The sequence below is a fragment of the Podarcis erhardii genome, assembly GCF_964252035.2.
Source record: "Podarcis erhardii genome assembly, chromosome: 5".
Classification (NCBI taxonomy): Eukaryota; Metazoa; Chordata; class Lepidosauria; order Squamata; family Lacertidae; genus Podarcis; species Podarcis erhardii.
In genome coordinates, this window is record NC_138509.1 from 83511619 (window position 1) to 83536145 (window position 24527).

General features: G+C 45.2%; 1 protein-coding gene and 1 long non-coding RNA gene across 6 annotated transcripts in view; one reads left to right on the forward strand and one right to left on the reverse strand.

Moving 5' to 3' along the window:
• Positions 1 to 762, reverse strand: part of SLITRK3 (SLIT and NTRK like family member 3) — a 39796-nt gene extending 39034 nt beyond the window's left edge. For 3 of the 4 annotated variants that reach the window (XR_014156700.1, XR_014156701.1, XM_081862279.1), the window contains exon 1: positions 532 to 762. The gene's annotated coding sequence lies outside the window, so the exon portion shown is untranslated. The remainder of the gene's footprint in view (positions 1 to 531) is intronic. The other variant, XM_081862277.1, reaches the window with a different exon arrangement.
• A 361-nt stretch (positions 763 to 1123) lies between these two features.
• Positions 1124 to 23328, forward strand: LOC309342394. Of its 2 annotated transcripts, none has more exons than XR_014156769.1 (3): positions 1124 to 1242; positions 16848 to 16987; positions 22437 to 23328. It is a non-coding gene; the product is annotated as an uncharacterized lncRNA (long non-coding RNA). The 2 variants fall into 2 exon arrangements; XR_014156770.1 differs by lacking the exon at positions 22437 to 23328 and adding an exon at positions 20765 to 21672.
• Positions 23329 to 24527: the final 1199 nt, after the last annotated feature.

Consider the following 24527-nt stretch of genomic DNA (forward strand, 5'->3'; position numbering starts at 1 on the left):
TCGCTTTCCTCGCCAGCGCTGCTCCTTTTCAGAACCGAGTCCTGTTGCAACGTAGAAGTGGCGATCGCTGTCGATTACAAAGCTGCATAGCTACTATTATCATTACAAAGCACGAGAATCCTGCGTTTTAAAACGCGTGTGTGTTGCGGGGTGAGGAGTGGGGAATAAGGATCCGTGAAATGTTTATAGAGTTGTTGGCGGGCGGGGGCGGAGATGAAAGGAAGACACTAAAATAATAACAGAAAAGATGCTGGTGATAATGTATACATTGGAAGAACATTGGCTTGGTTATTATTTTAAGGGTCTTCCTTCCAGATCCTTGGGGGGGGGGGGGAGTGCGTCTTGCAAATGCAAGCGAGCGACAATGGCAACAAAAACATCGCATCTCTCTCTCTCTCTCTCTCTCTCTCTCTCTCTCTCTCTCTCACACACACACACACACACACAGTGGCCAAACCCCGCAATCGCGCCTCATCCCTCCGCCAGATCAAGAAGCGAAGGCGCAAAAAACCCAGGAAGGACAGCGAATACCTAAGGAGATCCGAGCGCCGGGCTGGCTGCGAGGCGGAGCTCCCCGGGTCTCCCCGGGCGGCGTGGCTTTCCGGGCCGACGGAGGAGGCACTCTTGCCGAGCTTCTTCCTCTCCTTTCCGGAGCGGCTGCGGCTCGCTGACCCCCATGGCAGGCCGCGGAGCATGCCCCGGGTCCATGTCAGCCTCGCCGACCCGCCGCCTGCATTTCAGCGGCGAGGCGCGCACCCAGGCGCGCGCGCGCCCTCGAGCGCGCACGGAGACACCCTCACGCGCCCCTCCCCAGCCCAACGCGGCTGTCTGCTTCGCCGGTGTAATCCTTTTTCGTCGAGGCGGTTTTCTCTCCCCCACTCAAGTTTTGCCCAGGAGGAGAGAAGCGTCGGGGATCGACGGCGAGGAGAGAGCCAGGAAAAGCGAAGGCGCATCAGAGGAAAGAGCGCCGGGTGCGCGGCGCCCAAGCTGGGCATGGCGCCTCCGAGGCGAAAGCGCACCGCCTCGCTCCAGTAGGGCGCTGCTGCTGCCGCCGCCGCTGCCTTAAGCTTCCCAGAGCAATCGCGTGGCTCCCTCCGAGACGCGGGAAAGGAGGGTTGGGCGAGCCGGATCCCGGGTACCGGATCTTTGGATCACGCATCTGGGCGCCTGGCTTCCTCCACCTCTCTCATCTGTCGGCGAGGAGGGGAAACTCTGCCCGGAGCCTCCTGGAGTCCTCTGGAGGTGGGACATCAGTCTTCAGCTCCTTGCTTTGCTCGCTTGTATCCTTCTCTTCTTGTCTGATGTATCGAGAGAGAGAGAGAGAGAGAGAGAGAGAGAGAGAGAGAGAGAGAGAGAGATGGTACTAGTGGGTGGATCTCTTGTGCGAGGCGCACAGGATAGAGCAGGTCAACTCCTCGTCCCAGCCTCAGGCAGAAAACAACATGGCTTTAAGGAGGAAGGGGAGAGGGAGAGATGCCTCTTTTAAACAGCTGTATTTGAAGAGGGGACCGGGGCGGGGTGGGGAAACCAAAGGAAGCCCGCAGTTTTTGGAGATCTGCTGCAGTTCAGTTGTATGGAGAAGTCAGAGTTCCTCAGGAATCAGAGTTGGGGAGATGGGCTGTTTTTCAGGTAAAACAGCTTCAGGGTTATGGTGGTCTGGGAATGGGAGGACGGAGAGGGCTTCCAGGAATGGGAGGGTGAAGCTCAGAGGCGTCCAAAAGGAGTCACCTGCAGCACACCACAAGTGCCACTTGATGATGATCAGGAATGAAAAATGCACACCCTGGTGACGATGAGAAAATGGGAACCTTCATTTATCTGTGTTGCATAGGGTGTGCCTTGCACCAACTTACTCTGCTCTTGCTCTCTGTTGTCTACGCTGACCACCAGCAGCTCTCCACTTTTCCAAGCAAAGCTTTCCCCTCCTCCCCCCTGCTGAGATAAACCAGAGATTGAACTTCTGAAGAGCCCATTTTTTTGGGGGGGGGGGGACAATGACCCAATGAGATAGTTTAAGGCAGGGAGATGTGACTTCCTCCTCCAGGATGATGATGATGATAATTTATTATTTATACCCCACCCATCTGGCTGAGTTTCCTCAGCCACTCTAGGCGGCTTCCAACAGAATATTAAACTACAATAGTCTATTAAACATTAAATACAATACATAATTTAAATACATTAAATACAATAGTCTATTAAACATTAAAAGCTTCCCTAAACAAGGTTTAGCAACTTGGATTTCCTTGCCACCCATCCCAACTTCAGGGAAACTGGAGGTCCTCTGGATGTTGATGGACTCCAGCGCCAATCATCTCTGAGGGTGGCCCAGGGCTAGTGAGAGTTGGGAGTCCAACACAATTTAGAAAGTTCTAGGTTCCTCATCTGTGAACTAGAGATCCCCTACTGCACAGGCTTTCATAGCCCTGGAATACCTCTACTTGAAACATTTCTTCTTTTTTTCCTGATGCTGTAGGACATCCTTAGCGAACATCAGGAGATGCCTCACCAGTCCATCTAAATTACAGTGTGCAGCTCCTCAGGGTTTGAGACAGGGCCCTTTCCCAGTCAGACTTGGAGATGCCAGGGATTGAGCCTGGGACCTTCTGCATGCTAGGCATGTACTGTCCATCCTTGGCATGCAAGGCATGTGCTCTCCATCTGAGGTGCAGCCCATCCTTGTTGGCAGAATGAACTGGCTCTGATTCCTCTCTTCAAAAGCATAGAATGAATTCTTGGCTTCGCCCATCATTTTAGAACCCACCCCATTCTCTTGACTGTAATTTAACTATTTTTTGCTTTAGCATTGTTGCAACCTATCTTGGGAATTCATGATGAAGCTTGGGTGATGAATCTAAATCAATGGTGTGGGTGGGGTGGTGATAATAGTAACAATAACATAACGCTCAGCAGAATCTTTCACCTTGATCCAAGTTCAGGTTTATGTGCATTCAGTTCTTGGCTGAACAGTATCCACATTTTTGGGCTGTATTCTACCTTGGGCTGTGTCCAGATATCAGCTTGCTGAGATAGTACTGAGGCGAAGCTGGAAATGACTGTGTGTGTGTGTGTGTGTGTGTGTGTGTGGTCCTCTTTTGCAACTATGCCACCAGTTCTGATCCCTGTTCTGCTGAACCAGCACACCTGATACCCAATACCTGAAAGAAAGAAACTGGTTTATCTCTGGAAGCACCAGAACAGTGTGTTTCCCCCCACCCTTTGAATCATATTCCTTTGGAGGCAATGGTATTCCCATTTGTTATGCATTGCAATCACAAAATGGCACAGTCTGAAGCTAACACAGAGGTTGTTATTCCAGAATGTTTAGTGCAGGGTAGATATTTGGTCCTGATTAGTAACATGATTGTTGTTGTTGTTGTTTTGTTTTAACAGGAGCCATCTTTGAATTGAGCTAGGTCTGAAGATATTGGTCATACTCACTAGCTTAGAACAGCATGGGCTGTTTGTAGTGCCATGGTCATTGTTGTGGGCTAGGATTGTGGAGACTTGGGTTCAAATCCCTACTCAGCCCTGAAGTTCAATGGATTAACCTTGGACAAGTTGCTGTTGCTTAGCTTGGCCTACCTTGAATTTTATTGAGAGATGATAGATGACAGATAGATGATAGGTAGATAGAATTGTAAAGTTGGAAGGGACCCTGAGGATCATCTAATCAAACTCCCTGCAATGCAGGAATATGCAGTTGTCCCATATAGGGATTGAACTTGCAACCTTGGCATTATCAGCACCATGCTCTAACCAACTGAGCTGTCCACGACAAGGTGGGTGATGATGAAAGAATCATGTATGCTATATTGAGCTCCTTGGAGGAATGTGGAAATAAATAAGCAAGCAAACTCTCTTATATAAGAGAAGAGTTTCTATATACATTACATTTTAAATCTCTCTCCCTATATATCAGTTTATTATGACATTTATATCCTACCTTACCTGTAAGGAGCTCCAGGTAATAAACACTGCCCTCCCTGTTTTATCCTCACAACATCCCTGCGAGGCTGAGAGAGCAATTGGCCCAAGGTCACTTAGTGAGCTTCATGGTCAAGTGAGAACTGGACCCCTGGTCTGCCAGGTCCCGATCTGACACTCTGACCACTGTGGCACACTGATTGCCATTTGCCTTCATTATCACCTGAGGTCATGAGGGGCGATTTCTGAGTGAATCTCTTGTGGCTCATCCTGAGGGATGGTGAAGAGAAGGACCTGTGTGATTTGGAAGAAACCAGCTCAGATGCATAGCAAGGATGGAGGTCTTTGCATTGAGGGACTATGCTCAGAGCCCAGCAAGAAGTTTGGGAGCCAGGTAGATCCTGAGACCATCAGTTGACTGTCCCAAACATATAGAGCTGCTGTCTATTCCTTGAACCTACATGCTACACTCGCAAGAAGGAAATCCCTGACAGAGGTAAACATAGAACTGAATCTTCCCCTGGTGTACTGCATTACTAACCGTCACCCCATCCCTCTGAGAGTATTTTGTTCCTTATATAATCTCATCAAAAATATTCATGATAAAACAATTGATCCTTGACTATATGAAATAAAATGGTGTGGGTTTTTTTGTGATATTAGGAAACAAAACACACAACTCTAGCATGTATGTCCTTTAGGGTCCTACTGACCTTGAAATATATATTTATTATTATTGATGATGGTGCTGCTAACATAGAATCATGACTGCTGCTGCTTCTTTTTAAAAATAATCTATGCTGTGCTGCCTTTCCAGCCCGTTCATCCATCTATCTGTTGCTGATGTTTAAAAACTATTGATTGCTTTATGGCCACTATTTTTATATTGCTATCAGTTGCCACGAGCCTCAGCAGAGAGAGGGCAGGTTATGAATCTGAATAAATGCCTTGTCTTTCCAGGAAATAAAAGAATACTGACATGGTAAAAATTAGATTAGCAGGAAACCATAATTATCAGCAGATCTCCCTGAGTTGCAGCTGGAAATAGTAACCCTCTTTTGGCAACCTCCCCTCTTAATTATGGTGTTCAGGTGACCCTGCCCAGCCTTCTAAAAGGATCACCTTTGGGCACCCTTTTGCACGAACCAGATAAGGGATCTGGCCTGGGAAGTGCCCCTTTTCTGAGAGCATTATTAGAGCATTGCATTTCCACCGGAGGCCACCATTAGCCTCACTGCAGTCCTCCTTAATGCAGTCGTTTAATGCTCCATTCAATCTGCTCTGTAAAAGCAACTCGTTGCCTTTCCTAACAGGTCCTCCCCTGACACTTCTTTGGGGAAGATCGCCAGGAGAGAGGGAGAGAGGAGTGGGAAGCTCACCACCAAGCAGTGGAGAAGATAAAGCAGCTGAAGGGAGGAAGGAACTATGCCAGGGATGAATCTAGGGAGTGACAAGGTTGGGGCATTTGCAAGCACCCAAAGATCTGCTGGCAGAAGACTGCCTCACTGGTGCTGTTGCTATTAATGCAGGCAGGCTCCACAAGAAGCCCAGTGGCAACGCAATATAGTTCACAAGGTGCATGTCCCACTTCTTAATGTTCTTATTTATTCTTTCTCCAAGGTTCTCAAGGTGTGGTGTCCATGGTTCTCATTTAACCCCCTTCTTGTGAGGTACATGAGGCTGAGAGGCAGTAGCTGACCAAGGTCACCCGGTGAGCTTCATGGCTGGGTAAAGATTGTAATTGTGATCTTTAGGTCCTTGTCCAGCACTCTAGCCACTGCACCATGCTGCTGGATCAGATCAAAGGTTTATTGAGTTTAGCATCCTTCTTCCCACCAGCCAACCTGAGGCCTCCAGGAAGCCCACGGGGCATGAAAGCAATAGGCTTCTCCTACTGTTAATCCTCTACAACTGGTGCTGAGTGGGAAAGGCTCTACACCATTGGGAAATGGTGGACTATCGTGATGGCATGACATGAGGCAAGTTCTTCTAGATGTTTAAGAGATAGGAGTGCAAAACGTGATACAGCCACAGAGGCCATCACCCATTCACCAACTCAGCTAATTTGGTCCTGACTCTCTAATTTGCAAGAACACAGTAGGCCTCTGACCTAGATGCCCTGTCCTCTGACACCAGATATATAGAGGCAGCTTGTAGTTCTTTATTAGAGAGGAACTGGTACTCTGCACATGGCCAGACACTCTCTAGTCATCGTCGTATTACTGCAGATGATCTTTGCATTCAAAATGATTCCACGGCAGACCCTCTTACCCATTCCAGCACTATCTCTCATCAAAAGCGAAGAGAAAACATAGTGAGGTACAACTGTGTTGTCAGATCAGTTCATTGTGTCGAAAGGTGAGCTCAGAAAGAGCCAGAAAAGTCTCTGTTTGGGAAGAAGCAAGCTTCATGCACCCAATGCAGCATTTCAAGGTCTATTTGCATTTCTAATAATACCCACAGCACAAGCATGAGTATGTAGCTTCGCAGGCACGTTCTGTGTGGAGAGAACAGAGTGGGTTCCGTTCAGTGGTGAGATGAGATTCATCTGAGCAGGGGAGCATGTGGCAGTTCCAAGTGGGAGGGTGAAAGATGAGAGAATTGTGAAGCTGATTCATTTGGCGAAGTACAAAGAATTTGGGGGAGCTGCCAGAGGCAACTGGGGCTTTGAGGGCTGGGGCTTTGAGGGCTCTGTTGACCCAACAGGTATGGAGGTCACACCAATTCCCTTATGTAGTGCGGAAAGCGTCATTTCCAAGGTGGTTAGCAGATTCCGGGTTTCTTCCAGATTTCCGTTCAGCAGTTTGAAAAAGTGACTGCATCTTCAACCTGAGGCTTTGTTCCCCTGAAAACAATCCATTGTTCAAATGAAAATCTTGTCACAAGTTGGCTTTGGGGGGAATTTTGGGGTGCTGAGCCATCCTGTATCAGTGTGTAACCGCTATTCGGGTTCTGACCCAACAGGGCTCTTCTCAGCTTCTAATCTAACAGTAATGATAATGATGATGATGATTATGATAACAATAATAATATCCAGCATACAGGATTACCAATGCAAACGTTGAGGGAACATTGACATTCCAACTTTTGAATAATTGCATGTGGCAGCAAAACAATCAGAATAGCAGAGTTCTTGGGCTTTGTACTGTGGTACCTCTGGTTATGTACTTAATTCGTTCCGGAGGTCCGTTCTTAACCTGAAACTGTTCTTAACCTGAGACACCACTTTAGTTAATGGGGCCTCCCACTGCTGCCACGCCGCCGCCGCACAATTTCTGTTCTCATCCTGAAGCAAAGTTCTTAACCCGAGGTACTATTTCTGGGTTAGTGGAGTCTGTAACCTGAAACGTATGTAACCCAAGGTACCACTGTATTTCAGAAATGTGCATTTTGAATAATCAGAAGAATAAGAGAAGGATGAATGAGTGAGGCCCACTTCTAAGGTTCACAGGCAGTTGAATATATGCTTAGAGAGCAGGGCGGAAGAAAGTTCACTGTGCAGAGGGAAGCAGATTGTCAGTTAAAGGCATAACTTAGAGGTAGTACCACATAATGGCAAAGCTCTCCAGGAGTTAAATGGGGACAGAAGCAGTCGCTAGATGAAAACCTCCAGTGGTTTTCATAGGGCATTAATCATGTGATAATGCCTTGGAGTCAGTAGTGACCTGAGCTAGCTTCAAACTACTGAGTAAGAGGTGAAAGGCTTCAAATCTAATTACCAGTCTACTGAGCCATTCATATTTTCTATAGAATATACCACTCATCATCACCATCTTCATTATTGCTACTTTATTTGATAAATATGTTTAAAACCAGGGTAATGTGTCTTTCAATCTATTTCTCATTCTTATTTTAGGGAAGCAATGGTTTCAAAGATGCTATTAGCCATGTTTTGTGAGGATCACAAGGATTGGCAAGGGACCCCAAAGTTCATCCGTCCCCATACTGCCAGCTCTTTGGTTCACAAAGCACAGAAAGGAACCACAGCATAAATAGAATCTGGGTAAACAGCCAATCAGATCTGGAAGGTAATTCTGTCCCTATCCCAACAATGGAAGTCAGTCAACCTCTGTCCCCATAACTCAGTTGTAGAACATAGCTGGTGCTACTAGGGTTGCCATATTTCAAGAGGTCAAAATCTGGACACAATTTAGGGCAATCGCCTGATAGCCCGCTGCCCACACCACAGCCACAGTCCAGATCACCCGTGCCCATGCCTGAACCAGACCCTGGGACGCCAACACCACAGCCAGAGCCTGAACCAGAGCCCAGTTCAACCATGCTAGAGTTTGGGCTGCTGTCACCATCGCCAGAGCCCAGGTTGCCCATGCCAGAGTCCAAACCAGAGCTACCTGTGCATTTACCGGTATATATATATATATATATATATCCAAAATCCAGGACACTTGCTTTAAAATTCTCCCCAGATGGGCATGTAGGACTCCAAAAGAGGATGTGTCTGGGAATTCCCGGATGTATGGCAACCCTTTGCAGCTAGAACCAAGGTCCCAGGATGAAACTCAAGGGAAAGGACTTTAGGCAACAAACACAGGAAAGAGCCCTGCCTATGGACAGCCACTGCAGATCTAGTTGGCTACATGGACTCTGCAGATCACGTTGCCCCAGTGCAAACTGAACTGGGTGAATCAGGAGAAAAATGGAATATGCTCACTGGCTCCATGCCTTTCCGCATTGCAGGGTATACATGCAATCATGCAGACAGAGCCTTGGTGCCCATGTCGAGCTGGATGTGCAAAACAACGGCAGAGCCAGTGGGTACAATACTGCTTGCCCATCCTTTACCCTCTAGTAACACCCAAACGGTTCTAGCATTAGCCAGCTTCAAGTCTTTGTGTGAAAAACTGTTTGTAGGAGGGGCGGGGAACCTCTGTCCTTCAAGTTATAGTTGGACTCCGACTCCCATCAGCCCCAGGCAACATGGCCAATGGGAACTGCAGTCCAACCAGTAACAGACGGTGCAGTGGTGGGGTTGGCACTCTCTTCCCAACAACTGAGTCACTGTTACTTACTGGGAAGAAGGAGGGGAAGGGTGAGGTGGTGCAAATGGTTGGCACAGTGCAAATAGGCTGGCAGAGCCAATCTGATGCCCCTGCTGGAGTGTTTGCACCACACCGACCTGCCTGCTGTCCCCCTCTCTCCTTCCGAATAAGCAACAGTAGCTCAGCTGTTAGAAGGTCAGGTGAGCATCAGTGCTCCACCACAACATCTACTCCTGAGTGCAACAAGATCTGGCAAGCTGCAGGTCTCCCATCAATTGCCTACAGGGACTTCCCAAGGTAAAAGGTATTGGTCCAAGTTCATACAACACAGCTTCTTGTCACTTGAGTTTAATTCATATGTTGCTACTGGTTGTTTCTGAAAGGAGAGCAGGAATGACACCTTCCATTTCACAGGAGTAATGCACACAAGGGTCAGAATGTGAACTTATAGTAGATCATGAATCCAGCACCCCAGAAATATTAGGCTGGGATCCAGCCTACCACCTGCTGTCAACTCTAGTAAAAGGATGGAGCTACAGGATAACCAGCCAGAGCAGCAGAGAAGTGTCTTGAACAGTTAATAAGAAATTGCACAATGCACACCTATAAAATTCCAGGTCATGCTCCTTCTCTTCCCATGTTTTCCCGCCTTGCTCCTATTCCATGCCATGGACCAACCTCCCCATTACCCTAAGGTTACCAGATTTTTTTCAATGAATCTGGGGACACTTTTCAACTTCCTATTAAATGGTTGGATTTTGTCAGGGGACTGATTTGTAAATCCGGGGACTGTCCCAGGGAAACAGGGATGTCTGGTAACCTTACCTTACCCCATTGCCAGGATCTTCATGCACTTGGTAGGAGGAGTTGGGTCTGCCCAAGAGCATCTATCCTATCATGGAGTACCCGGGTGGTACATTGAGTTTTCAAACTGGTACTGAACCTCTATTGGGGATGCTGGTGTAGGAACTAATCGAACAATCCAGGCCAGTGGTTTTTTTTTAACCTTAGGGCCTCAAAAGTTGTTGTGCTATAGCTCTCATCCTCCCCAGGGATGATGGAAGATGTAGGTCAACATCATCTGGAAAGGTCATAAAAGTTGAAGAATACTGATCCAGGGTACCTCCTGGCCAAACGGAAGCAGCTTTTCAATAGCAGCTCTGGTCCAGCAGTAAGGTGTGAACTGGCCTAGTTCCTTATGTGCCCACAGGGAATGCAGTTGGCGAACTTACACATTGCTTGAAAATTGTGCTCTTAGCATCACATGTGAAACCATTGCCTTGAACGTCACGGTTCTGAAGAGGGGCTGTTTCTGCCAGCTTTATCCTCATTTCCCTCTATCTTTTCATCAAGCTTCACCTCACTGAGGCCTAGCGCTGGACTTCCCTGCAGTGTGCTTTATTGTGCCACCATGCATAACTCAAAGCTCTTTTTCTGCTCCGCATAGTCTTAACGCCGCAGGAATTCATTAAAATTCTCTTCCACACTCTTCCCCCGATCTGGGTCAATCCCTTTGCCTGACAGGTGATCATCTCTTAATGCTCCACAAATGCTCACCTAGACATTATCCTGAAGGCATTTCTTTTTTGTCCAGGTCATTCTCTCATGGCCTGATCCTTCAAGCTGCAATGCTGGCACATCAGGGTGAATCTGCACGGCTGGGTCTCCTGCTTCCAGTCTGAGAGAAGGAGTCTTAAGCAAGATACAGTACACAGCCTAGTAGAATCCTAGGTTAACGCAGCATCTTGGACTGCAGGTATAGGATAACCAATATTATGTCCATCAGTGATGTCCATTGTGAGCTGTCGCTTATGCAAAGATCAGAGGTTCTGTAAATGTCAATCTGATTCTCAAAAGAAAGCCCAATGTCGGTGAGGCCTAGAAGCATTTTGGCTGGCCACAGTGCAATGTCACGGTCTGTGGTGGTTGCCTTGACACTGTGGGTCAGCCAAGAAGCAATGTATCTTGTCTCCTGATCCAAACCACTGATATGTGCCATTTTTACTCAAAGTTAAAAAGGGGGGGGGGAGCAATCTAATGGTACAAGTTCAGTGGCAAGCAAAGAGCAAAATCTAGTCCTGGAGGTCTTACAAAACAAAGAAGTCTGGCCCAGGAGTAAGGATCAAGGTTCAGGGGTGTGAGATTAGTAGAGTTCCAAGACTGCTCAGGAGCTGTGATGTTGTTCCAACAAGTTACCATGCTTACCCACCCAACCTTTAAGCAGAGGTGGAGAATTTCCAGTTATTTCCCAGTGGGAATTCCTGGCCTGCAGGTGGATGCTATGTCTAGTGGATTGAATCTCTTGATGTGCCACCTCTCCCTGGAAGACGGCACTGGATCCTCCTTGCTGTCTGGATCCTCCTCTGGGAGAAGAAGCATCCTCAGGGTTTCCTGCTTGGGAAACTGAAGGGATGGGGCTTCACCAAAAGGGCTTGGTTCCGTAATATCCATCCTTCCTCCTCCTCCTCCTCCTCCTCCTCCTCCTCCTCCTCCTCCTCCTCCTCCAGTTCCTTCCACTCCTGGTCAGAATCAAGAGTGGTCAGAGGAAACAGTGATGCCACATGGCATGATGTAGCACAGAACTGAGCACATGATGAGTCACTACCCCTTCATCAGGCCTTTTGCATTCTGTCTTTTGTTCTCAGGATGCATTCAGACAACCAGGCTTCCCCCGCTCTGTACTGCATATGGGGCATGTTGAATATTAAAACTTCCAAATTCAAAAAATGAGGGGTGCTAAAAAAAGTTGTAATGTGACTTGGGAATTCAAAATATATATTGGTTAAATTAATATAATTACGTTTTGCTTGGTAAGTAAAACATGTGTAAAATTGCATAGAAATCGTGTCAAAATGATTGCCAAGTACTTACTATTATTGTTAAGAATGATCTGACATATTCAGAAGGTAAATTAAAATTCTTTGGTTTTCCAGGAACAGTTTATGTGCTTTTTAATCAAACGTAGACTTACCAACCTAATTGTTGTTCAGTCACTAAAATAATGATAGCAGATTTGAATTCTTTATACCCCAAAACATTTTTTTAAGACCCTTCACTGAATAAATTTGCAAAAAGTAATGTTCACCCTCTAAAATTACTAAATTACCCCTGTCACGCTACATCTTACTGGGAATGCATGAAAGTCTGGTTTTGAAGAGAAAAGCTCACAGCTGCTTTCCTTCTCCCTGATCTTTTTTACTCCCATACTGTGCTAAGGTAAACAAAAATTTGGTTTTGCTAGTTTTGTTATGTGAATGGTGCCATGGACCCGCTGGGTGGGTTACACAGACTCCCTGGGGTCTGCGGACCACCAATTGGGAACCACTGTTCTAAACAATTGCTTACACAGATAGTGATTTGCCTATTTTGGAAATATATAAAGAAAAAAGTCAAAGAGAGGGGGTCTCAGGCATGGGCCCCAAATGTAGCGCCCAGGTCCCTCTATCTGGCCCCTTGGACTGTACTCAGGCCCCAGGTGCTCTTTAGCCACACCCCTCATGTCACACCCTTCACCAGCCCAGCTTTGCACACTGCTTTTCCCCAGACTGAAATGCATTCTTGAACTCTGGTAATACCTCTTAGTTGCCTGGACAGAGGATAGAGGGCCATGTGTGAGTGCGTGTGGAAACTAGTTTTGTATACAAAATTGACATTCATTGCTTTGCCCACTTTTTGCCTCTGGCCCTGCCCAGATGTGGCTGCCAGAAGTTCCAGATGGGAACTCAAGTTGAGTTTTCCTCAACACAAGAACCACACACACACACACACACAAAACATAGGGTGTGTTATTTGGGTCAGTCAGTAAGTGCAGACGAAGAATGCTGAAGGAGAAACTCTCAAAGGAGCTAATTCTTCTGTGAGAAGGGTGTGTTGGGAACTCAGTGTTGATTTTCATGGAAGAAGCTGCTGTTCCGTTCTGATAATGCCTTCTCGTGTCACCCAATGAGTCTACTCACATGAATCAGTTGCTACTCACATGAATCAGTTATTTCTGAACAGCTGACTCAAGGAATGTTTGAACTGGCTTCTCAGATGGCAACAGTATTGACATTTGCCTGCTTCAAAAAACGATTTCTGACTTGCCAACGGCAAACACAATGACCAGTATCTTATGTCTGGTCTTATGCCTTATGTTATACTTGCCATAAGGATTAATTTGGCCCTGAGTGTCTCTTCTGTCGTGTTATGTTTATGGATTGAAATTTTCCCTGAAACACTAGCCCTATCATTACTTACTTGGATACATACATCTGTGCCCGTTTGCTTCAAGGAGACCCACTTCCATTGTTCTACATATTGTCTCTCAGTCCCGAGGGAAAAAAATCTGTTACAAACATAAATCTGTTGGTTGGGTGTCCCGTCCCCCCCCCTCACTTCTTTTTCTTCCATTAGCTCATTTATCACATGGAGCAGGTTTTAAATTTATCCAAAATGCTCCCACGAGTAACATTCTCTCAGAATCTGACTCACTGTGTTCCAGCTGAAACAGACCCAGCTCAGAAAGCAGCAAAGATGGCTTCATTGCCACCAGTTCAACACACACAAAAGTAAATGGGCAACATTTGGGCCTATGGAGAAAAGGTGGGAGCTTTCAAGCAAAGCAAGGAACAGCTACCTGGCCCCTGTGGTGATACCAGGAGGAAGGGCCCTACCATTAGGCAGAAGGAGGGAGCTGGTTTTGGGTGACCTGATAGGGGTAGCAAATGGTTGTTGTTTAATTTATTATTACCATAGTATTATTATTTACTTCCAGAGTGAGGCACTTGTGGGATTTTCTTTCTTAGGTGCCAAAACACCTCGGACATCTTAGTGTACAAAGGTAGCTATGCAAACACGTGCTATCCCATTTTGGGGGGTAATCTAGCATCATGGCACAAGAAAAGTATCAAATTCTATCTGTCTGACATTAACCTGGAAGTAACTGCAAGGGTGGCTGAGTTTTTGTCAATAGTATCTCTTAGAGTGGTGAATGGCACTATTTAGCGGGAAGAAACTCCAATGAAAATCCTCATTATTACATGTTTTACATGGCTGTTTTTGTATATATTTTAAAGTTTTATACATGGATGTTTTATGATGGCCTATATTCATAATGCCTAATAAAGCTTTGGCGAAGTAAGTATCTTCGTGTACAAAACACCTTGTTTTGGGGGAGAGGGACCTCCATTTGCTATTCTGCCTCAGGCAGCAAAGCTTCATGGGCATAAAAAACAACAGCTAAAGCAAATGTGTGGATACAACACATTTTGGATGGTGGGGTGGAGGGAACAAGACTCAGCGAACCTCAAAGTACTGATATAAGAGATTTCCAAACTGTAAGATAAACACAGTATATTTTAGATATTTTTTTTACTGTGGTTGCTCTATTTTAAAGGTAAAGATAAAGGGCCCCTTGACCATTATGTCCAGTCGTGGACGACTCTGGGGTTGCAGCGCTCATCTCGCTTTATTGGCCAAGGGAGCCGGCGTACAGCTTCCGGGTCATGTGGCCAGCATGACTAAGCAGCTTCTGGCGAACCAGAGCACCCACCAGAGCGGCACCTATTTATCTACTTGCACTTTGACGTGCTTTCGAACTGCTAGGTTGGCAGGAGCAGGGACTGAGCAACGGGAGCTCACCCCGTCACGGGGATTCGAACCGCCAACCTTCTGATCAGCAAGTCCTAGGCTCTGTGGTTTAACCCACAGTGCCACCCGCATCCCTTGCTCTATTTTAAAATGCCACAATTTCAATAGAAATGTTATCACCACAGGATCTCTTCTTGCCCCTGTGATTTTTGGAAGAAAAGGAAACTGACATTGGCATTCATGCTTAGTTCATAGGCCCATATAAGTGTTTATAATGCAGGGAAAGTAGCTTCTTCACTGGCCTGCTTGTTGCCATCCTTGGTCCTCACCAACCTTCTGATAGTCTTCTACCCTTATCCTGGCAGGCTCCTAGCTGGAACTGCCAAGTACCATCCTTAAGTCACCAGGCTCCCATCTCCAAAATTATTGGAACAACCACGTTGAAGCTAAGCAGGTCTAGGTCTGGTCATTGTGTGGATTGGAGCCTGCCTGGAAATCCCATGATTTTCTTTATGAAAGGAAGTTAGGATTGTTGGTGATATGCAGTGTCCCGTGCACAGCGGAAGGATGAGGAGTACGTGCCACATACTCTAAGTTGCTTTATTTACACTTCAAAGCTGGTAGATTACAGAAAAACATCTTGCCTCTGCCGGAGCAGAGAAAAGCATCCTCTCTCCTCTAAAGCACGGAGAGAAAAAAACACACACTGAACTGCAAAGAACAGTGAAAAACAGGAAACCAGTGTACGTCACATCCAGTCTCCCTTTCCCGTGGGAAAACTCCCAACAGCAATTGACTGTGGAATGTAAACATTGTCTTGTGACAAGCATTTCGCTGCACAGTGAAGAGAGCAGAAACCAACAAGGATAAGGAAGAGGAAGACATAAGTAAAGAAAGTCAAGCCAGCCTTGGGCACTGAATGTGGTTTGATGTAGAGATGCTCTGTACTCTTGCTACAGGCAACCAGCCTACATTTTCATTCTTTTCTATTGGGACAACTTAAGTACCAGATCAGGGACACGGGTGGCGCTGTGTGTTAAACCACAGAGCCTAGGACTTGCCGATCAGAACGTCGGTGGTTCGAATCCCCACGACGGGGTGAGCTCCTGTTGCTCGGTCCCTGCTCCTGCCAACCTAGCAGTTTGAAAGCACATCAAGTGCATGTAGATAAATAGGTACTGCTCCAGCAGGAAGGTAAATGGTGTTTCTGTGTGCTTCAGAAGAGGCTTAGTCATGCTGGCCACATGACCCGGAAGCTGTACGCCGGCTCCCTCGGCCAACAAAGCGAGTCGGTCATGACTGGACCTAATGGTCAGGGGTCCCTTTACCTTTTTAAGTACCAGATTATAACACTTCTGTCCACCCTGGGCAATCACATTTCCTTACTCATACGGTTCAAGTATATCCTGCATTTGGTCCTTGTGTGAACATCTCATTGACCTTTATAAGGGTGATACATTGCCATGGCTATGCAGGCGCAACTCTTTTTGATGGGAAAATTAGTTTTGTGTGTAGATCAAAGGCAGAAATAATTCCCTCAGGGAATGATCAGGCATCTTCCCATCAGAGCTGCAGAAACTTCCTCTGTTACAGGGCACAAATTTAGTCTCCCGTTGCTGTTATCCTTCACAGACATTACTGAAGCTGGCTTGCAGTGTTCAGCATTGGCCTCAAAGATACAACCTCTTTTTAATGCCTTTAAGGAGTCCCCCCCACACACACACATATAGCATGGGAAGCTCTTGAGCCCAGTTCAAAAACTGAAAGGAGCTTTTCCTCTAGCTAAACCCTTTCCCCTTTGCCCCCCCCCCACTGTTTCTGTTGTTTCAGTGTGACTAAAATCCATGCTCTAACTACCTTCATTAAAGGGTGTTAAAAGAGGTAACGAGTTTGGCCTCAGTGGGCTCATGGCTGTGCCCTCTTCTTGAATTCAAGGGCACACACATGAGCTCTCTGCAGCCAAATGAGTTATTCCTTTTAATGCCCTTTAATGATTTTATGATTGATTAGAAGCACACATATCATTTTGATGTAATACTGTTGTACTCCCAGCCGTCAAGGTAGCTGAAGGGCAGTGAATCGCCCACCACTAATACACACACACACACACACACACCCCTCTGCTCCCACACACCCGTCGTGCAGGCCTCTGTGTGAAGTGGGCATCATTTTCCGCAAGAACTAAAGGCACAAATTTCACAATTTTCTGGGAGAGAAAATGATCTCTGGAAAAGTCACTAAAAAAAACCAACAGATCATGAAAAAAAAATACAACCACATACGAAACTACCTGTATTGTTGGAGCTGGTTTAGAAAACACACACAAACACACACTCATATTTCCTTTTCCAGGAACAGAGCTTGGCTGTCCCTTCACTTGAGTTACTACTGGAAATCTTCCCATACCCAACAGTGAAAGTTAATTGCCTGGCGGACCTCAAACAGAAACTTACCAAAAGTGAACAATTCAAAGGATGGGGAATTTGGATAAGGTAAGTTCTAAACCTCATCCAAAGAGCAACCTGGATGTTTGCTCAGGATTCCCGACAAATTCAGCAGCCCTCATTTCCAGTACTTAATCCTACACAATCATAGCAGGTCCCGTTCACACACAAGAGGGAGATATCACCAGAAGTACAAAATGTATTTTTAGACAGAAAACAAAAAGAGCATTATAACTCCAACAATGCACAAGGAATCTTGGACTAGTCAGAGGCAGATTTACGGGAGTGCAATTGGTTTGGTCACACTGGGTGTGGAGCCTGGGGACGCTGTGGAGATGCCACAACTATGATTTAAGAAGGAGTGCGAGTGTCAAGGGGGTGCTGAATTTTGGCAACACATAGGGTGGCAGTGAAATCGGAGACCCCACAGTCCACTACTAGATTAGTCCCTGCCCCAACTCCTCAGGGGATAAGGAAGAGATACTCACACCATGCTATCAAATATATGTAGCTTCCTCACAACTTTCTTTCAGTAACTTGTTTTTTTTAAAAAAATAAAAAATACAAACAAATGCAAAATATATTGTTCCCCAGAAACTATCACCCAAAACAGCCCACTTTGTGTCAGGATCACCTATGTATACATTTCCATGTGCCGAAGAGTGTTGATCATTGCAAAGCAATATTTAGCCTTTAAGAGAGATTGCTCCCCAATAAATTAATCAAACTGTCCTCAATCCCTTCTTCTTTTCATTTCCCCTAATTGGGTTTCTTGCTGTCTAAGTAATCAATTAGGCCCTGTGTTTATTCACCCTCAACAATTATTCTCTCTGCATTAGGGATTGAAATAAACACACTCCTCTAATTTCTCTTTACAAAGCGAGCATTTCCGCAGAGGTCAGTCAAAGCTAGTCGTTAATCAGTCTTTCAGTAAACACACTCATGTCATTCAAATAATAATGATCTATAAAAGAAACTGGAACCAGTCCAAGCATACCTCTTCACACCACAACATTAGACATCTTAACAGCTTACTTAACAACAGTTGTTGCTAACGAGTTCCAATGTATTAATATATAAACACAGCAGCATATTGTATTATAAAATTTTTAATAATCTCCACATTTCGCAAACACTTGTGATGTATTAAATATTAGAACTTCTAAAAGAATAGTGTTGATTTTATGATCAGAAACTAAGGCAGTGTGCAGACGGAGAAACTACGTGAGTGACTGACGTGCTCTCTCCTCCTGGTTTTGAGTCTGAAAACCACAACTTTCATTCATTTGTGACTTATATCCCACTTTCTCCCACGAGCTCAACTTTTATCTTTACAACAACCCTGTGAGGTAGGTCTGGCTGAGAGACAGTGACTGCCTGAGATGACCCAGAGAGCTTCATGGCTGAGTGGGGATTCAAACTCTGGTCTCCCAGGTCCTAGTTTGACACCCTAACCCCTACACTGCAGCATGTAATGAAGGAGATGGGTGGCTTTGGGTCATGGTGGGCAGACAGTAGATTGCTATCCTCTGCTGAAAGAAAGCTGGGTGGGAACCCCAAATGTATTTTCGTGTGAAAGGACGGTGAGCTCGGTTCTGAAACGGAAAAAATAAATAAATCTTGAGCTAAGATAAGGTGTCCTGTTCCTTTTTTCGAAGTGTATTATCTTAGCAAGCGCTGCATCATTGTTAATGTGTGGGACATAAATGAGGAATGAAATAATAAAATAATATGTGCCCCTTGGCACAAGCTGCTGGTCTGTCCCAGGGCAGAACATGCAGCATCAATTGTATATGCACCCAAAAGACAGATGGGAGAACCTGTGACCCTTCAGATGCAGTTGGACCCCATCTCCCAGCACAGCCAGCCAGCATGGCCTGTAGACAAGGATGATGGGAGTTGTAGTCCAACAAATTCTAGAGACCTGCAGCTGCCCCATCCCTGACTTAAAGTGTGCAGTTTGTTTGAAAACAGTTGGAGTGGAGAAATTGTTTTATATGTGGATGTGCACATTGTGTAGCACCTGAGGACTGAATTTGGTCCTCCAAGTGTCTTTGTCCAGCCCTTGAACCTCTCCACAGGACACCGCATATCCTTTGCCCACACCCTCCTTGAATGCTTTTACCTGGTAGTTTTGTGTTTGCTAGCATGGAGAAGTGTGTGTGTTGAAACCTCCAACTGTGTGGCTGGAATATTGCTTGATGTAAGAGTCACATCCCTTGTTCTGCCCATTTTTGCCTGGCCCCACCCACCATTTGCAAAGTGGCCCCTGGAAAGTGGCCCGCCAGGAAATGTGGCCCTCGTTCCGGAAAAGGGTCTGAGGCATTCTGTGGCACAAAACCGAATATTCAACCTTTACCATTGAACCATCAGCATATGCTGGCTTGCCCAAAGTGTATTAGGCGATGAACTGACAAACTCTTTCTGAGCCTGCTCAATGAGTTTCGCACAAAGGAGGTTTAAAGTATTATCCGATTGAAATTGGAGCACCCATTTTGTACATGTTTTAAGCAAGTTGGAAGGCAGTGCAGAATGAAGCGCGCTGGGGTGTGCTTGATAAAACGAACAAAGGATTGTTTTATTTCCTGGTTTTCATTTGCAGTTAAAAACAGCCTTGTGATGTTTTGAGTTTCTTTTCAGTTTCACCCAGATTGCTTGGATGCATGTAAAGAAGTGGAGGAGCGCATCAAAACAGATCGGTGCAAAACAATGCAGTCCCGTTTTCATAGCAATAATTAATGTTTTATCTCATGCAGTTTTACGAATTATCCCTATAAAGCACATTTAGGGAAAGCAGCTTACAGAGCTTTGAGGGCACATTAATCCAGGAGACTTTTCATTGAAATACAGAAAAAAACCACAAAGTCATATCATGGTAAACCTAATCGAAGCAGATTTGTAACAATACAACCGCAAACTTCAAGTATCTCAAACATACTAAGTTGATTTGGAATGATGGATTTGCCGTCACAGAAACAGAACTGTTGGCAAATTATTTGCCTTCTCCCTGTTGTCTCAAAGCTGAGGGTTTCTAAAAGAATTGGTGCGGGGGGAGAACTATAGAGTCATTGCCAGCAGTCCTTCTTTTCCTAAGGGTTCATTCAGATAAACATTTATCATGGATTAATACAATCTTAAAACTCATGTTAAACTCTAGATTGAGATAATACCAAGGGCCAACTGGGAGGAAAGCAAAAATTAATGATCTTCTTTTAGGCCTGCATGACCTCCAAAGGACCCATCAACCTTTCTGCTCTTATCTTAAATCCTCTTTGATTGATCACCTTGACCAGAATCCCATTGCCCTAGAACAGCTTTCCTCAATGTGGTACTCTCCCGATTATTTTGGACTACAACTCCCATGTTGCCTGACACCCTGTGCAAGCTGGTGGGACATGTAGTTTTCAAGGGCACTATGTTGGGGGAAGGCTGCTTTAGAACACAGCAACCTTGAACATATCTGTTCTGTTCTTCTCTCTAAAATTGATTGGTTGTGTTTGACAAGGAAATCCTCTCATCCTACAGTTACGTGCCCATGTAGACAGGTACAGCTCATGAATTTAACTCTGATTAAACTGATAGGGCTTATAGATAGAACATATAGATAGAGTTTATACTGTTCAGGCTTCTTTATATAGCAAAGCCAAAACTTTGTTACTTCATATTTGAGAGCATCCTTCCAGACTGATGGGTTGTTGTTTTTTTGCAAGTGTATTCTACAACATGTCATTGGCACAGGTAAAAGGTAAAAAAGGTAAAGGACCCCTGGATAGTTAAGTCCAGTCAAAGGCGACTATGGGATTGTGGTGCTCATTTTGCTTTCAGGCCAAAGGAGCTGGCGTTTGTCCACAGACAGCTTTCCGGGTCACGTGGCCAGCATGACTAAACCGCTTCTAGCACAACAGAACACCTTGATGGAAACCAGAGCGCACGGAAATGCTGTTTACCTTCCCGCCGCAGTGGTACCTATTTATCTACTTGCACTGGTGTGCTTTTGAACTGCTAGGTTGGCAGGAGCTGCGACAGAGCAACAGGAGCTCACCCCATTGAATGGATTCAAACTGCCAACCTTCAGATCAGGAAGCTCAAGAGGCTCAGTGGTTTAGACCACAGCGCCACCATGCATTAGTCGTTGGTTCATACTGGACCAAGCACTCATCATTCTGCTACATTAGTTGTTCTGCAATGTCACTCTCTCTGGAGCAGCACTTTTCCCCAATAGCACAAGAAATGTGAAGCACTACACCACTCCAGAACATTTGTGGTATAAATACTTCCATGATTTCAGCAGGCAATTATGAACATGCAGTTGGATGAACAATGTCCCAGGGTGTGTTTGTTATATGCATTTAAGGTAAAGCTTCCTGTAAGTAGAGATATAGGGATGTACATTTATTTTGCAATGAATAGCAGAATGAAGTGGGGCCCATTTGGTCCATTCCCCTCTAATTTATGATTAAGAAAGAAGCATTGGATACAAAAGGAAACTGGTAGAGCAGACACTGGCAGTCACTCCTGGCAGCCGACATTTATTTCCCCCCATAATGCTCCAGTGTAGTGTCATTCCAGGGCATTTGGAGAAAGGAATGACACCCAAGAAAAATATTGCACCCCACAGGTAAGCTGATCTTTGAGGTGACCACCAGTTCTTCCATCAAAATAAAGTCCCAAAGCAATGTTGTGCTTCACATGCAAAAATCAAAAATGGGAAAAACAAAATGGCAGCCACCATTGGGGATGGGAGAGCTTATTATTATTATTATTATTATTATTATTATTATTATTATTATTATTATTATTTCAGATTTAAAGGCAAAACTACCAAATTCACTCTTTCCAATACAATGCACAAATTGCAACACAAACATCCTTTTAAAAAAATCACACTTCTCCAAAATATAAAGCATTTCTCAAGTCAAGTAATGTGTATAAAAATGCATATACAATGTAATTATGCATAAAATGCATATTTTTTTTTTTTGTGAAACCAGCATAGGAAAATTACATAGTATTAGGGAAGGTTGCCTTTCCAAACCAAAAAAGGAATATTTGGGAAACCCATGTTAAAATATCTATCGATTTTCACGAGGATTTTTTTTTTAAGATACTGAGACTGGTAACAGTGGTAACAGTGGTAACGCTTACATTTGTGTGCAGACCCCCACAGAGAAGATCAGAACATAGGGAAGAAAGAAGTGTGATTTCATAACATTCAAGACACACTAATTTAGCTCAGCTGAAATTTGCTCCTCGATGCAAAAAATCTTTGTTTCCCAAATATTTACCAATTAAACATCTTTGTGAGGGCCTCCAGCAGAGATCTGTGATGAGGTACAGAGCTGCTGAATGCACTCAGTTACACCATGCACACTACAGAATCTGCTTTGCATGGGTTGATTTTTAATCTAAACTGAGAACTCAAGCTTCCCACCCACTGAAGAAGCTGATGAATCTCATATTCTGTCATAATAACTGGCCTTGGTTTCATTTTCTGCAGAGGCCTGCAGGTTCCCCCAGATGGCGCTTTCATGTCCTATTCTCTCAGTGCAGAGATTGGCCGGCAACCAGGAAAAGGTTACAGCTAGTAGAGGAATTCATGCTTTTGAGGATCAAAGAAGGCTGTTCCCAACAAAGCGGCAGTGACAGCAGCCGCTCAGAATGACTCACATTTTTTCTCACTTTTGAAAAGAGGATTGCAGCCAAGGGAACAGCTAGATGATTGGCCTGCACCCCAACGAGAGAAGGTTATTGCTGTTTTCTTCCGCTCATCTGCATCTGATTCCAGGAACTTTTCCTAGCCTTACATAATATTGTCCCCCCACCTCTGCAAGAACATTTTGCTAGTACAGTGGTACCTCGGGTTACATACACTTCAGGTTACAGACTCCGCTAACCCAGAAATAGTGCTTCAGGTTAAGAACTTTGCTTCAGGATGAGAACAGAAATCGTGCTCTGGCGGTGCGGCGGCAGCAGGAGGCCCCATTAGCTAAAGTGGTGCTTCAGGTTAAGAACAGTTTCAGGTTAAGAACGGACCTCTGGAACGAATTAAGTACTTAACCTGAGGTACCACTGTACAGGCAGGAGAGGAGCTGTGTGATATACTGTACAGTATGAAGCATAGAATCGTAGAACTGTAGACTTGGGAGGGATCTTGTGAGCCATTTAGTCCAACCCCCTGCAATGCAGGAATCTTAACACATGGCTCCCCTTCCAGTTTGAAACCCTATGGGATCCTGCTTAGCTTTGCAAATGTGCTAGCAGTTTTATAGCTATACAACAGGCGAGAGGGAAGAAAAACTGTGTTTCAGGAAACATTTCTAGTGGGGCAGAGCCTCCCCAAATGCCCTTCCCTCTTTCGGAACTGTATTAAGAAATAGCACTGTCGGTGCCTAGTTGTTGTTGTTGTTGTTGTTTAGTCATTTAGTCGTGTCTGACTCTTCGTGACCCCATGGACCAGAGAACACCAGGCACTCTTTTCTTCCACTGCCTCCCGCAGTTTGGTCAAACTCATGTTCGTAGCTTCGAGAACACTGTTCAACCATCTCGTCCTCGCTCATCCCCTTCTCCTTGTGCCCTCCATCTTTCCCAACATCAGGGTCTTTTCCAGGGAGTATTCTCTTCTCATGAGGTGGCCAAAGTATTGGAGCCTCAGCTTCACGATCTGTCCTTCCAGTGAGCACTCAGGGCTGATTTCCTTAAGAATGGATAGGTTTGATCTTCTTGCAGTCCATGGGACTCTCAAGAGTCTCCTCCAGCACCATAATTCAAAAGCATCAATTCTTCGGTGATCAGCCTTCTTTATGGTCTAGCTCTCACTTCCATACATCACTAGTTGCCTAGTTACCATATTTTTTGCTCTATAAGACTCACTTTTTCCCCTCCTAAAAAGTATGGGGAAATGTGTGTGCGTCTTATGGAGCGAATGCAGGCTGTGCAGCTATCCCAGAAGCCAGAACAGCAAGAGGGATTGCTGCTTTCACTGCACAGCGATCTCTCTTGCTGTTCTGGCTTCTGAGATTCAGAATATATATATTTTTTTGTTTTCCTCCTTCAAAAACTAGGTGCGTCTTGTGGTCTAGTGCGTCTTATAGAGCAAAAAATACGGTAGTTTTTCAATAGAACAGACTATTAAGGAATGCATAAATCAGGAGTGTAGGGGGGACCTGTGACCCTCAAGATGCTGCTGAGGTGCTACTCCTGTTGTACCTTGTCCACACTTCTGCTTCTCCCGCCGCTTCTCCCTGAGTAAACCTGCTCTTTACTACTGAATCAGAGCAAACGTCAATCAGGTTTCCTGTGGGTTTTGACGTTTGCTCTGACTCAGCAGTAAAGAGCAGGTTTTCCTGGGGAAAGTAGTTGGGAAAATGGAAAAACCACTCAGACCCAGAAAGATTGGACATGTGGAAAATTGCTCAGACCCATTCTTCCTAGCTGCATACCCTCCAACAACTCTCTGATAAAAATACAGATCTCCTATCTAGTAGTAGTAGTAGTAGTTATTTTACTATTTATACCCCGCCCATCTGACTGGGTTACCCCAGCTACTCTGGGCAGCTTCCAACTTATATAAAAACATAATAAAACATTA